Genomic DNA, 13,304 nt, shown 5'->3' with positions numbered 1-13,304 from the left:
GCACAGTGTGTTAAAGCGCTGAGCTGCTGAACTTGCGGACTGAAAGGTGCCAGATTCAAATCCCGGGAGCAGAATGAGCACCCGCTATTAGCCCCAGCTCCTGCCAACCTAGCAGTTCGAAAACATGCAAATGTGAGTAGATTACTAGGTACCGCTCTGACGGGAAGGTAACGGCACTCCATGCAGTCATGCCGGCCACATGACCTGGAGATGTCTATGGACAACACCGGCTCTTCGGCTTAGAAATGGAGATGAGCACCAACCGCCAGAGTCGGTCACAACTGGACTTAACGTCAGGGGAAAACTTTACCTTTGTTTATTGATGTATTGTATATATTGTATATAACCTCGCGGTTTTTAATTCCATATTATATTAAGTGTTTTTTTTTATTTCTATAGGTTAATGTTTAAAATTTTACAATTTGTGTATGTCTTTTGTTTCTTGATGTATTGTGTATTGTTATTTTTATCTGGTATTATCTGTAAGCCGTCTCGAATCCCCTTCAGGGGAGATGGAGACGGGGTATAAATAAACTTCTTCTTCTTCTTCTTCTTCTTCTTCTTCTTCTTCTTCTTCTTATTATTATTATTATTATTATTATTATTATTAGACAGCCAATTATCTCACACCAGAAGCAACATTATATTTTACATGCAATATTACTAATAATATTACCATACATTGATATAGTACAATATAGTAATTTATTTGCAGTATTGTACTATGCTAATAATGTAACATTGTATGTAAATTTAATTTGTAAGCCGCTCTGAGTCCCCTTCGGAGTGAGAAGGGCGGCATATAAATGTAGCAAATAAATAAATAAAATAAATAAACATGCAGTATGTTCTCACGTTGCTTCAGCCACAATTTTAAAAATGGCTGTTACCGTGTTTCCCCGAAAATAAGACAGTGTCTTATATTAATTTTTGCTCCCCAAGATGCACTAGGTCTTATTTTCAGGGGATGTCTTACTTTTCCATGAAGAAGAATTCACATTTATTGCTGAACAAAAAAATGAACATTTATTTTATACTGTACAGTAGTTGTCATCACAAACCAGCATAACCAGACAAACTGTGAATCCTATCAAGAATTTCTTGTTACTACAGTAGAGTCTCACTTATCCAAGCTAAACGGGCAGGCAGAACCTTGGATAAGCGAATATCTTGGATAATAAGGAAGGATTAAGGAAAAGCCTATTAAACATCAAGTTAGGTTATGATTTTACAAATTAAGCACCAAAACATCATGTTATACAACAAATTTGACAGAAAAAGTAGTTCAACACGCAGTAACGTTATGCTGCAATTACTGTATTTATGAATTTAGCACCAAAATATCACGATATATTGAAAACATTGACTATAAAAATGGCTTGGATAATCCAGAGGCTTGGATAAATGAGACTCTACTGTACCACTATTTCTATGTACAACAATCTATGGTACGTACATTTACCAATCCTGCATGCTCTGGTGTTCTGTTTGGCGGGCATGCTTCCAAACAAAAACTTGGCTAGGTCTTACTTTCAGGGGAGGCCTTATAGTTAGCAATTCAGCAAAACCTCTACTAGGTCTTATTTTCAGGGGATGTCTTATTTTCGGGGAAATAGGGTAGGAAAGTTGGGAAGTTTTGAAATCCAAAACACCTGGAGGGCCAAAGTTTGTCCAGGCCTGGTGTAGACGCAGTCTTTGGGGAAGTGTGGACTGGAGGGGATTTGGGGTGCAAGAGCTCCCTCCAGCTTCTCTGCATTTCTTGTGGGAAGGACAGGTGGGTCTCTTTGAGGCGGCTGCCCCAAACCTGAGCAAACAGGTTCCTCCTGAGCCTCTGCGAGCAAAGTGACCTTGCCGCTGACTTCCCTCTTCCTTCTTCCCAGCCACAGATGGAGCCTGAACGGGAGCCCTGGTACTTTTCCATCCCTCCTGCCCTTGTTTTGCAAGGAGACCGCGCCGCACGGTAAGCTGCAACCGGCCTGGCCCCCCACAACATCCCCTCCCAATCGGTGTAGTAATATTCCATGCCCCCTGGCATTTCAGTGACGAAACCACAACCCGTGTGCGGCCAAGCGGTATCCGCTCATGGTCAGGAGAAAGGCACACGCTCGGGGAGGCTGCAGCAGGTTGCTTTTGCCTGAACCGACTGCAAAAGGGAAAGTTTCCTCCCTTCTGTTTAGTTAGGAAAATGAAGACTCCACAAGGGCCACAACCAAAGCGTCCAACCCCCTCCATGCAAGGAGGTGCAACCCAAGTGCAAAATTATTGGCTACCAGTAACAAAATCTGGCTACCAGTATTAAAAAACTCAAAAATCAGAACAGTAGATGGGAAGCAACACTCTGAGGGCAGAGGAGCCCCAAGGACAGCTAATGACTCTGAACAAAGGATGCCCCCCAGGCAAGAGACAAACCTTTCCAATGCTAATTAGGGTGATGAACTGAAACATTAGCACTGGCTTCCAACTGACAAAGGACTCTTGCCACACCCTGGACTCTCCACAGATATATATTTATCTTCCTTGCCTAGTTTATCCATGCCTCACAACCTCTGAGGATGCCTGCCATAAATGTGGGCGAAACGTCAGGAGAGAATACTTCTGGAACATGGCCACACAGCCCGAAAGACATACAACAACCCTGTGATCCCGGCCATGAAAGCCTTCGACAACATTTTGGGGTGCTTTTTGCAGACTTTACAACAGCAGCGTAAACCTCCAATCATCTTTTCTCCAAGGTTAATAGGTAAAATCACTCAATATAGTAAAGGTAAAAGTTTTCCCCTGACGTTAAGCCCAGTCAGGTCCGACTTTGGACGTCGATGCTCATCTCTATTTCTAAGCCAAAGAGCCGGCGTTGTCCATAGACACCTCCAAGGCCCTATTTTATCCATAGCTTACTTATATATACATTTACACACACACACACACACACACACACATATATATATATATACTAGCTGTGCCCGGCCACGCGTTGCTGTGGCGAAGTCTGGTGGTATGGGAAATAAAGTATTGAGGAATTGGTGGTAGTTAAGGTCAAGGGTAAACGTTTTCCCCTGACATTAAGTCCAGTCATGACTGCATGGACTGCCGTTACCTTCCCGCCGGAGCAGTACCTATTAACCTACTCACATTTGAACTGCTAGGTTGGCAGAAGCTGGGGCTAACAGCGGGCGCTCACTCCGCTTCCCGGATTCGGACCTGCGACCTTTTGGTCCGCAAGTTCAGCAATTCAGCGCTTTGATAATTTTTAGGTAGGCTCCCTAAAACCACTCAATATCAACATTAAAAACATACATAGTAACTTAGTAATCATATGTTGTAACGTTTCATAATAATAATGGAGCAAAAAAAGTCTGAGAATTGTCTTAGATTTTCTCCAATGTGCTCAATGTCCTCATTCACGAGGACTAGAAACTTGCTCGTTTCTCACCTCCAATGAAACTTCTCCAAACTGGGATCCCTCCAGGTGTTTTGGACTCCAACTCCCATCATTCCTAACAGCCTCAGGCCCCTTCCTTTTCCCCCTCCGCCGCTTAAGCGGCGGAGGGGGAAAAGGAAAGGGCCTGAGGCTGTTAGGAACGATGGGAGTTGGAGTCCAAAACACCTGCAGGGATCCTAGTTTAACCAAGTTTAACACAAGTTTTTGTTCATTGCAGTTCTCTTTGGATGTAAACAGTAAGCCAAAACCTTTGGCAACATGGAGCCAAAGTTCACTGTGACGGCTGACCCTTGACGTTGGGCTGCCCGAGGCAAATGGTATGTGCACTCCACCCGGCCCGCTTCTTCCCTAGATCAAGGTATAATGAAGAATGTGGGCACGAGAGGTCATGCCATTTCCCCAGCACTTCTTTGCCACCCTTCCCGGAGCAAACACGCGCGCATAATGCACCGAAGGACCGCCCCGAGGAGTGCCGCCCTCCCAAGGCACCCGGAATCTGCCGCCCGAGGCCACCCTCGGCCTAATGGCAGGGCGGGGTGTCCCATTTTAGGGCAAGACGGGGCAGGATCCCCGGAGACGGGGCACGGAAACAAGTCGAAATGGCCCAAAAGGGTGGCTTCTCCCCAGCCTTGGATTCTGGCAAACCAATGGAAGGGAGTTCTGAGAATTGTAGTCCAAACAAAACGTTGCTTTTCCGTGGAGTTTGCCAGCATTCCAGTTACTTCCAGCTCTGAACTGGATCTCAGTCAGAACCCCATGAACCTGAACCTCCATGTAAGGAACAAGAGTGCCTCTGAGCTTGCATTGAACGTACAATGCAATACAGTACTGTATGTTTTTGAATATTTACATCAAGCTCAAATTTAAGATAAGACTGTCCAACTCTGATTAAATCGTTATGCTCATCTTCAATGTAAATGTGCTTATGTATCCTTTTAATAATAATAGACTAAAATAATACATGTAATAATAATAATAAATACAGGAAAATAATACATGTAATAATAAATAGAGTAAAATAATAAATGCAATAATAATAATAATATCAGAGTGAAATAATAAATGTATTATTATTAATAATAAAAATAGAGTAAAATAAATGTAATACACTAGAATCTCGCTTATCCAACGTAAACAGGCCGGCAGAACGTTGGATAAGCAAATATGTTGGATAATAAGGAGGCATTAAGGAAAAGCCTATTAAACATCAAATTAGGTTATGATTTTACAAATTAAGCACCAAAACATCATTTTAGACAATAAATTTGACAGGAAAAGTAGTTCAATAGGCAGTAATGCTACGTAGTAATTACTGTATTTACGAATTTAGTACCAAAATATCATGATGTATTGAAAACATTGACTACAAAAATGCGTTGGATAATCCAGAACGTTGGATAAGCGAATGTTGGATAAGTGAGACTCTACTGTACCAGTGAATAATCATGGAAACCATTTCAGAAGCCAGAATTGGGATGGGGAGAGAGGCATTTCTCTGCATGTCGTAATGCTTTGAGCGTTGGATGTGAGGTTAGGGTTCGAATCCCTGCTCAATCATGGAAGCCCACTCGAGTGGGTCACTCTCTCTCAGCCTCAAAGGAAGCCAAAGTCAAACTCCACTGGGACTGGGTTACTGTGAGTTTTCCAGGCTGTCTGGCCATGTTCCAGAAGAACTCTCCGATGTTTTATTTATTACATTAGCTCAGGGCTCCTCTCATCCCAAATTGACCTCAAAACGAATTTGTGGCACTTTATCTATGTTTCTGAGTTCGCAACTTATAATGTGCACTTTGCTAATCTATCATTGCAACCTCACTGTTTTTAATTCTATGTTGTTTCATTTTCTGATCAATGTTTAAATATTATAACTGGTACAGTAGAGTCTCACTTATCCAAGCTAAACGGGCCAGCAGAAGCTTGGATAAGCGAATATCTTGGATAATAAGGAGGGATTAAGGAAAAGCCTATTAAACATCAATTTAGGTTATGATTTTATAAATTAAGCACCAAAACTCCATGTTATACAACAAATTTGACAGAAAAAGTAGTTCAATACGCAGTAATGTTATATTGTCATTACTGTATTTACGAATTTAGCACCAAAATATCACGATATATTGAAATCATTGACTACAAAAATGGCTTGGATTATCCAGAGGCTTGGATAAGCGAGGCTTGGATAAGTGAGACTCTACTGTACATGTTATTGTTTATTGATGTATTGTACATTGTTATTGTTTTGTATCTGATATTTCTGTGAACCGCCCAAGTCCCCTCCGGGGGAGATGGTGGCGGGATACAAATAAAATTATTATTATTATTATTATTATTATTATTATTATTATTATTATTATTATTACATCATTTCTACTCCGCTCTTCTCACCCATCAGGGGAGTCAGTGCATTTTTGCCCACATCTATGGCAGGCATCCCCTGAGGTTGTGAGGTCTGCTGGAAACTAGGCAAGTGGGGTTTATATCCCTGTGGAATAATATTCAGGGTAGAAGAAAGAACTCTTTATCTGTTTGAGACAAGTATGAATGTTGCAATTGGCCATCTTGATTAGCCTTGCAGCTTCAAAGCCTGGCTGCTTTCTGCCTGGGGGAATCTTTGGTTGGAGGCATTGGCTGGCCCTGATTGTTTCATGTCTAGAATTCCCCTGTTTTCAGAGTGTTGTTCTTTATTTACTGTCCTGATTTTAGAGGTTTTCAATACTGGGAGCCAGATTTTGTACATTTTCATGGTTTCCTCCTTTCTGTTGAACTTGTCCACGTGCTTGTGGATTCTCTGTGTAGTCTGATGTGGTGGTTGTGAGAGTGGTCCAGCATTTCTGAGTTCTCAAATAATATGCTGTGTCCAGGTTGGTTCATCAAGTGCTCTGCTATGGCTGATTTCTCTGGTTGAATTGGGGACGAGAGCGGCCTTCTCAGTAGTGGCTCCTCGGCTGTGGAACTCCCTCCCTAGTGACATCCGGCAGGCTCCATCCTTTTTGAGTTTCAGAAAGAAAGTGAAGACCTGGCTATGTGAGCAAGCGTTCAAAGAATAAGTTTTGTTGGCTTCAACTTGGTCTGGACTAAGGCTTATGTACAAGTTTTTTGTGGATGAATGGCTCAAGTATTTTGTATTGTTTTAAATCTGTATTTAACTGCTTATGTTTTTATTCTTTTGTATTGTTGTGTATTGGCATCGAATTCTGCCAGTTTTGTAAGCCACCCTGAGTCCCTTCGGGCGAGAAGGGCGGGATAGAAATGATGGAAATAAATAAATAAATAAATAAATAGTCTGCAGTGCCTTTCATGTTCCTATGGTGGTCCCTTGGTAGACTTCTCCACAGCTGCAAAGTATACCATATACTCCTGGAAAGTGTACCATATACCCCACTTGCCTCACTTCCACAACCTCTGAGGATGCCTACCACCAGGTAAGGCTGGTGGGAACGAGGGACAGGGCCTTCCTTCTCGGTGGTGGCTCCTCGGCTGTGGAACACCCTCCCCAGCAACATACGGCAGATACCAACTCTCCTAGGCTTCAGGAAAGCCTTAAAGACATGGTTGTGCACGCAAGCTTTTAATGAATGAGAACATGGACTTTACTTGACCTGTACGAAGACTTGAGGATTCTGGATGAATGTATTTTAATCTTGGACATTCTTAAAATTTTATATATTGTGATTTTATTTTGTAATGGTATCTGTTTTATATGAACTGTTGTTTTGTAGATTGTTTTATATGAATTGTTGTTTTTACATTGTTTTTAGGCATTGAATTTTTGCCTATTTACTGTAAGCCGCTTTGAGTCTCCTTGGAGAGAAAGGCGGGGTAAAAGTGATGTAAATAATAAATACCATAGATGTGAGCGAAACGTCAGGAGAGAATGCTTCTCGAACATAGCCATTCAGCGTGAAAAACTCATAGCAACCCAGTGATTCCAGCCATGAAAGCCTTCAACAATCCATTGGGACTAATGTTGTCAAGAAAAACCTGTGATCATTTCGTCTTAGGGTTGGCCTAAAGTTGGTAATGACTCAAAGGCACAGAATGACAAAAGACAACGACGAAGGAACCGCCTTCCTTGGGCAGAGCCCAAATCCAGTGCATTTCCCTTGCCAAGTGACCCCTTTCCTCCTCCTGGCAGCCAATATGGCCCAGGCGACAGGGCCAGAGAGTCATCCCTGGGGTTCCAGGGGTTAACCCCAAACCAACGGGACAATGTGTTGTCGAAGGCTTTCATGGCCAGGATCACAGGGTTGTTGTGTGTCTTTCGGGCTGTGTGGCCATGTTCCAGAAGCATTCTCTCCTGACATTTCGCCCACATCTATGGCAGGCATCCTCAGAGGTTGTGAGGTATGGAGAAAACTAAGCAAAGAGGTAAATATATATCTGTGGAAAGTCTAGGGTGAGAGAGGTCAGGGTGAATGTTGTGTAGTTAATCACTTTAATTAGCATTGAAAAGCTTATCTGCTGTCTTCTTCCTGCCTCTGGGGCATCCTTTGTTTAGAGTCGTTAACTGCCCTAGGTTGATTCATGTCTGGAAATCCTCTGTTTTCAGAGTATTGCTTATTATTTACTGTTCTGATTCTTGAGTTTTTTAATACTGGTAGCCAGATTTTGTTCATTTTCATGGTTTCTTCCTTTCTGTTGAAGTTGTCCACATGCTTGTGGATTTCAATGGCTTCTCTGTGTAGTCTGACATGATCGTTGTTAGAATGGTCCAGCATTTTTGTGTTCTCAAATAGTATTCTGTGTCCAGGCTGGTTCATCAAATGCTCTGCTATGGCTGATTTCTCTGGTTGAATTAGTCTGCAGTGCCTTTCATGTTCTTTGACTCTTGTTTGGGCAAAGCTGCGTTTGGTGGTCCCCATGTAGACTTGTCCACAGCTGCATGGGATCCGGTAGACAATGTTTGGGTGTTGAGCCAGCTGGGCATGAGGCGTATGAGTGCAAGAAACCAGCCTTGCTGGTTTGGATGGGATGGTGCCTCCTTGGCCTCAGGGCACCGGTCTGGAGCAGCTGGCAGCGAGGAAGGAAGGACGGACGGAAGGAGGAACCCAGCCAAAAAAGTAGGAGAGACACAGGCCTTCTCCCTGCCTGCAAACCACTGCCTGCTGCTCCTCCTCCTCCTCCTCCAAAGGGTTTATTCTTGGAGCTGCCTCTCTCTTCCACTCCTCCACGTGCCAAGATTCCCACTTTTGGGGGGAGGAAGAGAAGGATGAAGTCGTCATGCTCCCCCCCCCCCCCCCCGCCATGGGCCCTCCGCCCCTTCTCCTCACTGGCTGCTCCGTCCTGCCATCCCCTTCGCATAAACACCGCTAAGAATAGCCCCGTCAAATCCCAAAAGGAATGCGGTGGGTGCCAGCTCGAACCAGCCTCGCTCCTGCGGCTTGGCCTGGCCCCGGATGGCCACGCTCCCTGCTCCTTCGCCCGGGTTCCCCTCCAAAGGGAGGAGCGGGAGGCCTTCTCCTGCACGCCAAAGCCACCAAACAGGAGCAGAGATGTACACGGGGAGGCAAGCAAGAGAGGGGTGGCAGGGCAGAACCTTCCCCGTCCGGGCTCAACCCTAGGTCTGGTCAAGGTTGGGGGTCAGAGAGCATACAAGAAGCACTTTTTACCTTTGTGAACTTGATATAGACATAGGGTCTACTCCCATCCCAATTTGCACTTCCAAGAATTTGCTTCTGGAACATGGCCGTACAGCCCGGAAAATTCACAGCAACCCAGTGATTCCGGCCATGAAAACCTTCGACAACACATTAACCATACCCAGCTCATAAGGCTTGGCTTCCAAACCTTTGACTTTTTGGTCACTCTTCTTGCAGCACTTTATCAGTTACCTCGTGTTTACAATATCTATATGGTGCACCTTACCCAGTCTACTTTTACAACCTGTCCGTTTTAATCCATATTTTTATTAGTTCTTGTCATTTGTTTTTATTGGCTAATGTTTAGATTTTTATAATTGTGCATGTCTTTTGTCTATTGTTGTGTTTTATATTGCTATTGTTTTTATTCGGGCTTGGCCCCATGTAAGCCGCCCTGAGGCCCCTTTGGGGAGCTAGAGGTGGGGTATAAAAATAAAGTTGTTATTATTATTATTATTATTATTATTATTATTATTATTATTATTATTATTTTATTATGACACAGCAAACAAGATAGATATGCTGGATTTCATATCACAAAATCACAAGTCGAACACTTCCCAAGTGTCTAGGAATGTGTGATGTATTTTCGGATGATGCGTGCAGATCCCAGTAGGGTGGCCTTTTGCTTATCATTATTATTATTATTATTATTATTATTATTATTATTATTATTATTATTATTATTATGACACAGCAAACAAGATAGATATGCTGGATTTCGTATCACAAAATCACAAGTCGAACACTTCCCAAGTGTCTGGGACTGTGTGATGTATTTTCGGATGATGTGTGCAGATCCCAGTAGGGTGGCCTTTTGCTTATTATTATTATTATTATTATTATTATTATTATTATTATTATTATTATTATGACACAGCAAACAAGATAGATATGCTGGATTTCATATCACAAAATCACAAGTCGAACACTTCCCAAGTGTCTAGGACTGTGTGATGTATTGTCGGATGATGCACGCAGATCCCAGCAGGGTGGCCTTTTGCAGTTGGCAGATCGTAATTTTGTCAATGTCTATTTTTCCCAAATGCCGGCTGAGATTATTATTATTAATTTATTTATTTATTTATTTCAAATATTTCTATCCCGCCCGTTCGTCCAATATTATTATTATTATTATTATTATTATTATTATTATTATTATTATTTTATTATATGACACAGCAAACAAGATAGACATGCTGGATTTCATATCACAAAATCACAAGTCGAACACTTCCCAAGTGTCTAGGACTGTGTGATGTATTTTTGGATGAAATTATTATTATTATTATTATTATTATTATTATTATTATTATTATTATTATTATTATCATCCTAGAGTTGAGAGGGACCCCTCAAGGCCATCCAGTCCAGCCCCCCTCTGCCAGGCAGGAACAATCAAGCCCTCCAGCCTCTGCTTAAAAACCCTCTAGAGAAGGAAACTCCACGAAGGTCTGGACAATTCTGGACATCAGACATTCATCCTAATGTTTTCTAAAACCCAGAGGAGAAGACAAGTACATCAGAATCCCAAGCAATCCATATTCCACTTGTTGCAAGAGACCCTAAGGCAGCAAGACACAGTCAAATCACTCCCAACAGAGGCCCATCCAGCCTCTCCGAAAACTCCGAAGAGGGAGACTCCACTAGACGCTGAGGAAGGAGATTCTGCTATTGAACAGGCAGAGGAGGACTAGAATGGAGGCAGGCATAGGCAAATTTTGGCCTTCCCCCGGGTATTTTGGACTGCAACTCCCACCATTCCTAACAGCCTCAGGCCCTTTCCTTTTGCCCCTCCGCCGCTTAAGCGGCGGAGGGGCAAAAGGAAAGGGCCTGAGGCTGTTAGGAATGGTGGGAGTTGCAGTCCAAAATACCTGGAGGAAGGCTCAAGTTGGCCCATGCCTGCATTAGAGAAACAGCAGAGGTTCTGGTGGTCCTAGTGCAGGACCTAGGGTGAGTCCACCACAGACCCATGGGCTTTGCAGTCCCTCCGTTGTGGCCGTGGGGCCTCTCTCGCTCTCCCAGCCCAGCCTACCCCACAGGAATGTTGTCAGCAGAGGCCCTGGCTTTGTGGGTTTGGACGTGGCAACACGCCAAAGCCTGGTGTTTTTACGAAAGCCTTTGGGGCACAACGGGTTTTATCCCATTGGCACGCCTTGCAAGGGCTGATATCGTTCCAAATTCTAAACTGCCTGGGTTTCGAGGTACCTGCAGTCTTACAACGCTCTTGCCATGTCTTAAAAGAGATCCCATCGTATCTCCTTCTGCAAATTTTAGGTCACGGACTGTCTCCAGAGGGCAATGAGCTCACCTTCTCTGGAGGTCCATAAGCTGAAAGTGAACGGGCATCTTTCAGGAGTGTTTTAGTTGCCTCTTCCTGCAAGGCTGAAAGGGTTTAGACAAGATGGCCATAGAGGGCAATTTCTCGTGTTGGGGGTCAAAATGCCCCCAAAGCCCCCTTCCCTGCAACTCCCAATGTTTGCCTTATATCCTACTAGCTGTGCCCGGCCACGCGTTGCTGTGGCGTAGTCTGGTGGTTAGGATCTCTCTGGTTAGGAAGCATCCTGGCTTTGAAGCTGTAAGGCTGTTCAGTGGTACTCAAGGTGGCCAACGGAGGACCTGTCTGGTTAGGAAGCAGCCTGGCTTTGAAGCTGTAAGGCTGTTCAGTGGTACTCAAGGTGGCCAACGGAGGACCTGTCTGGTTAGGAAGCAGCCTGGCTTTGAAGCTGTAAGGCTGTTCAGTGGTACTCAAGGTGGCCAACGGAGGACCTGTCTGGTTAGGAAGCAGCCTGGCTTTGAAGCTGTAAGGCTGTTCAGTGGTACTCAAGGTGGCCAACGGAGGACCTGTCTGGTTAGGAAGCAGCCTGGCTTTGAAGCTGTAAGGCTGTTCAGTGGTACTCAAAGTGGCCAATGGAGGACCTGTCTGGTTAGGAAGCATCCTGGCTTTGAAGCTGTAAGGCTGTTCAGTGGTATTCAAGGTGGCCAACGGAGGACCTGTCTGGTTAGGAAGCATCCTGGCTTTGAAGCTGTAAGGCTGTTCAGTGGTATTCAAGGTGGCCAACGGAGGACCTGTCTGGTTAGGAAGCAGCCTGGCTTTGAAGCTGTAAGGCTGTTCAGTGGTACTCAAAGTGGCCAATGGAGGACCTGTCTGGTTAGGAAGCATCCTGGCTTTGAAGCTGTAAGGCTGTTCAGTGGTATTCAAGGTGGCCAACGGAGGACCTGTCTGGTTAGGAAGCATCCTGGCTTTGAAGCTGTAAGGCTGTTCAGTGGTACTCAAGGTGGCCAACGGAGGACCTGTCTGGTTAGGAAGCAGCCTGGCTTTGAAGCTGCAAGGCTGTTCCACCATGGCAATGTTTTTTAAAAGTGGCGTTAGGCTCCACGTACAGCTACGAGGTCATCTGGGTAATGTAATTGTTTCAGTTCCCCGGGGGGGGGGGGGGGGGCGCAGTGCATGCATGGTAAGCAAATTTAAATAAAAATGTAATGTGCATAAAGAAAGACATAGATTGTGACCAATTTTGGTGTGATTTGGTTCAGTGGTTTTGTTGTTTACTCCATGGGAAAAATGCACATTACATCTATATATATAAAAGAGTGATGGCATCACGGCAATTCACAAAACAACAAAAGTACAGGCCCCCCAACCTCAAAATTTGACAACACAACCCATCATCCACGCCTCAAGGTTGATACAACAAAAAGAAAAGAAAAATAAAGTCCTAATTAGAGGGAGAGCAATAATTTTTTTTATCCAATTGCTGCCAGTTTAGAGGGCTAATCTCTGCCCACTTGGTTGCCTAGCAACCAAGGGACAGCCAGGTTTCAGTTAGGGGACAGGCAGATTTAGGCCTCACTTAGACTTCTTCCACAGATTATCTAATTTGCACTGGATTATATGGCAGTGTAGACTCAAGGCCCTTCAACACAGCTATATAACCCATTTAGAATCTTATATTATCTGCTCTGCACTGGATTATCTTGACTCCACACTGCCATATAATCCACTTCAGTGTGCATTTTATACAGCTGTGAAGAAGGGGCCTCATATAATCCAGTTCTAAGCAGATAATTTAAGATTATCAATATACAGTAGAGTCTCACTTATCCAACGTAAACAGGCCGGCAGGATAAGTGAATATGTTGGATAATAAGAAGGGATTCAGGAAAAGCCAATTAAACATCAAATTAGGTAATCGTTATACAAATTAAGCACCAAAACATCATAT

General features: G+C 43.8%; 1 protein-coding gene and 1 long non-coding RNA gene across 6 annotated transcripts in view; one reads left to right on the top strand and one right to left on the bottom strand.

Annotated features, from left to right (window-relative positions):
* Positions 1-9,531, top strand: part of LOC103281595 (uncharacterized) — a 30,510-nt gene extending 20,979 nt beyond the window's left edge. For 2 of the 5 annotated variants that reach the window (XR_010007273.1, XR_010007276.1), the window contains 2 exons: positions 1,881-1,960; positions 3,657-9,531. This is a non-coding gene — a long non-coding RNA (uncharacterized LOC103281595). Of the gene's footprint in view, positions 1-6; positions 1,961-3,656 lie in introns of all 5 variants that reach the window. The other 3 variants (XR_010007277.1, XR_010007275.1, XR_010007274.1) reach the window with 3 other exon arrangements.
* The window catches only part of tsc22d4 (TSC22 domain family member 4), a 29,761-nt gene that overhangs the window by 8,565 nt on the left and 7,892 nt on the right, over positions 1-13,304 (bottom strand). The gene's annotated exons all lie outside the window — the stretch shown is intronic.

This window comes from Anolis carolinensis, chromosome 6 (assembly GCF_035594765.1).
Source record: "Anolis carolinensis isolate JA03-04 chromosome 6, rAnoCar3.1.pri, whole genome shotgun sequence".
Lineage (NCBI taxonomy): Eukaryota > Metazoa > Chordata > Lepidosauria > Squamata > Dactyloidae > Anolis > Anolis carolinensis.
This window is presented reverse-complemented; position numbering and strand designations above follow the sequence as displayed.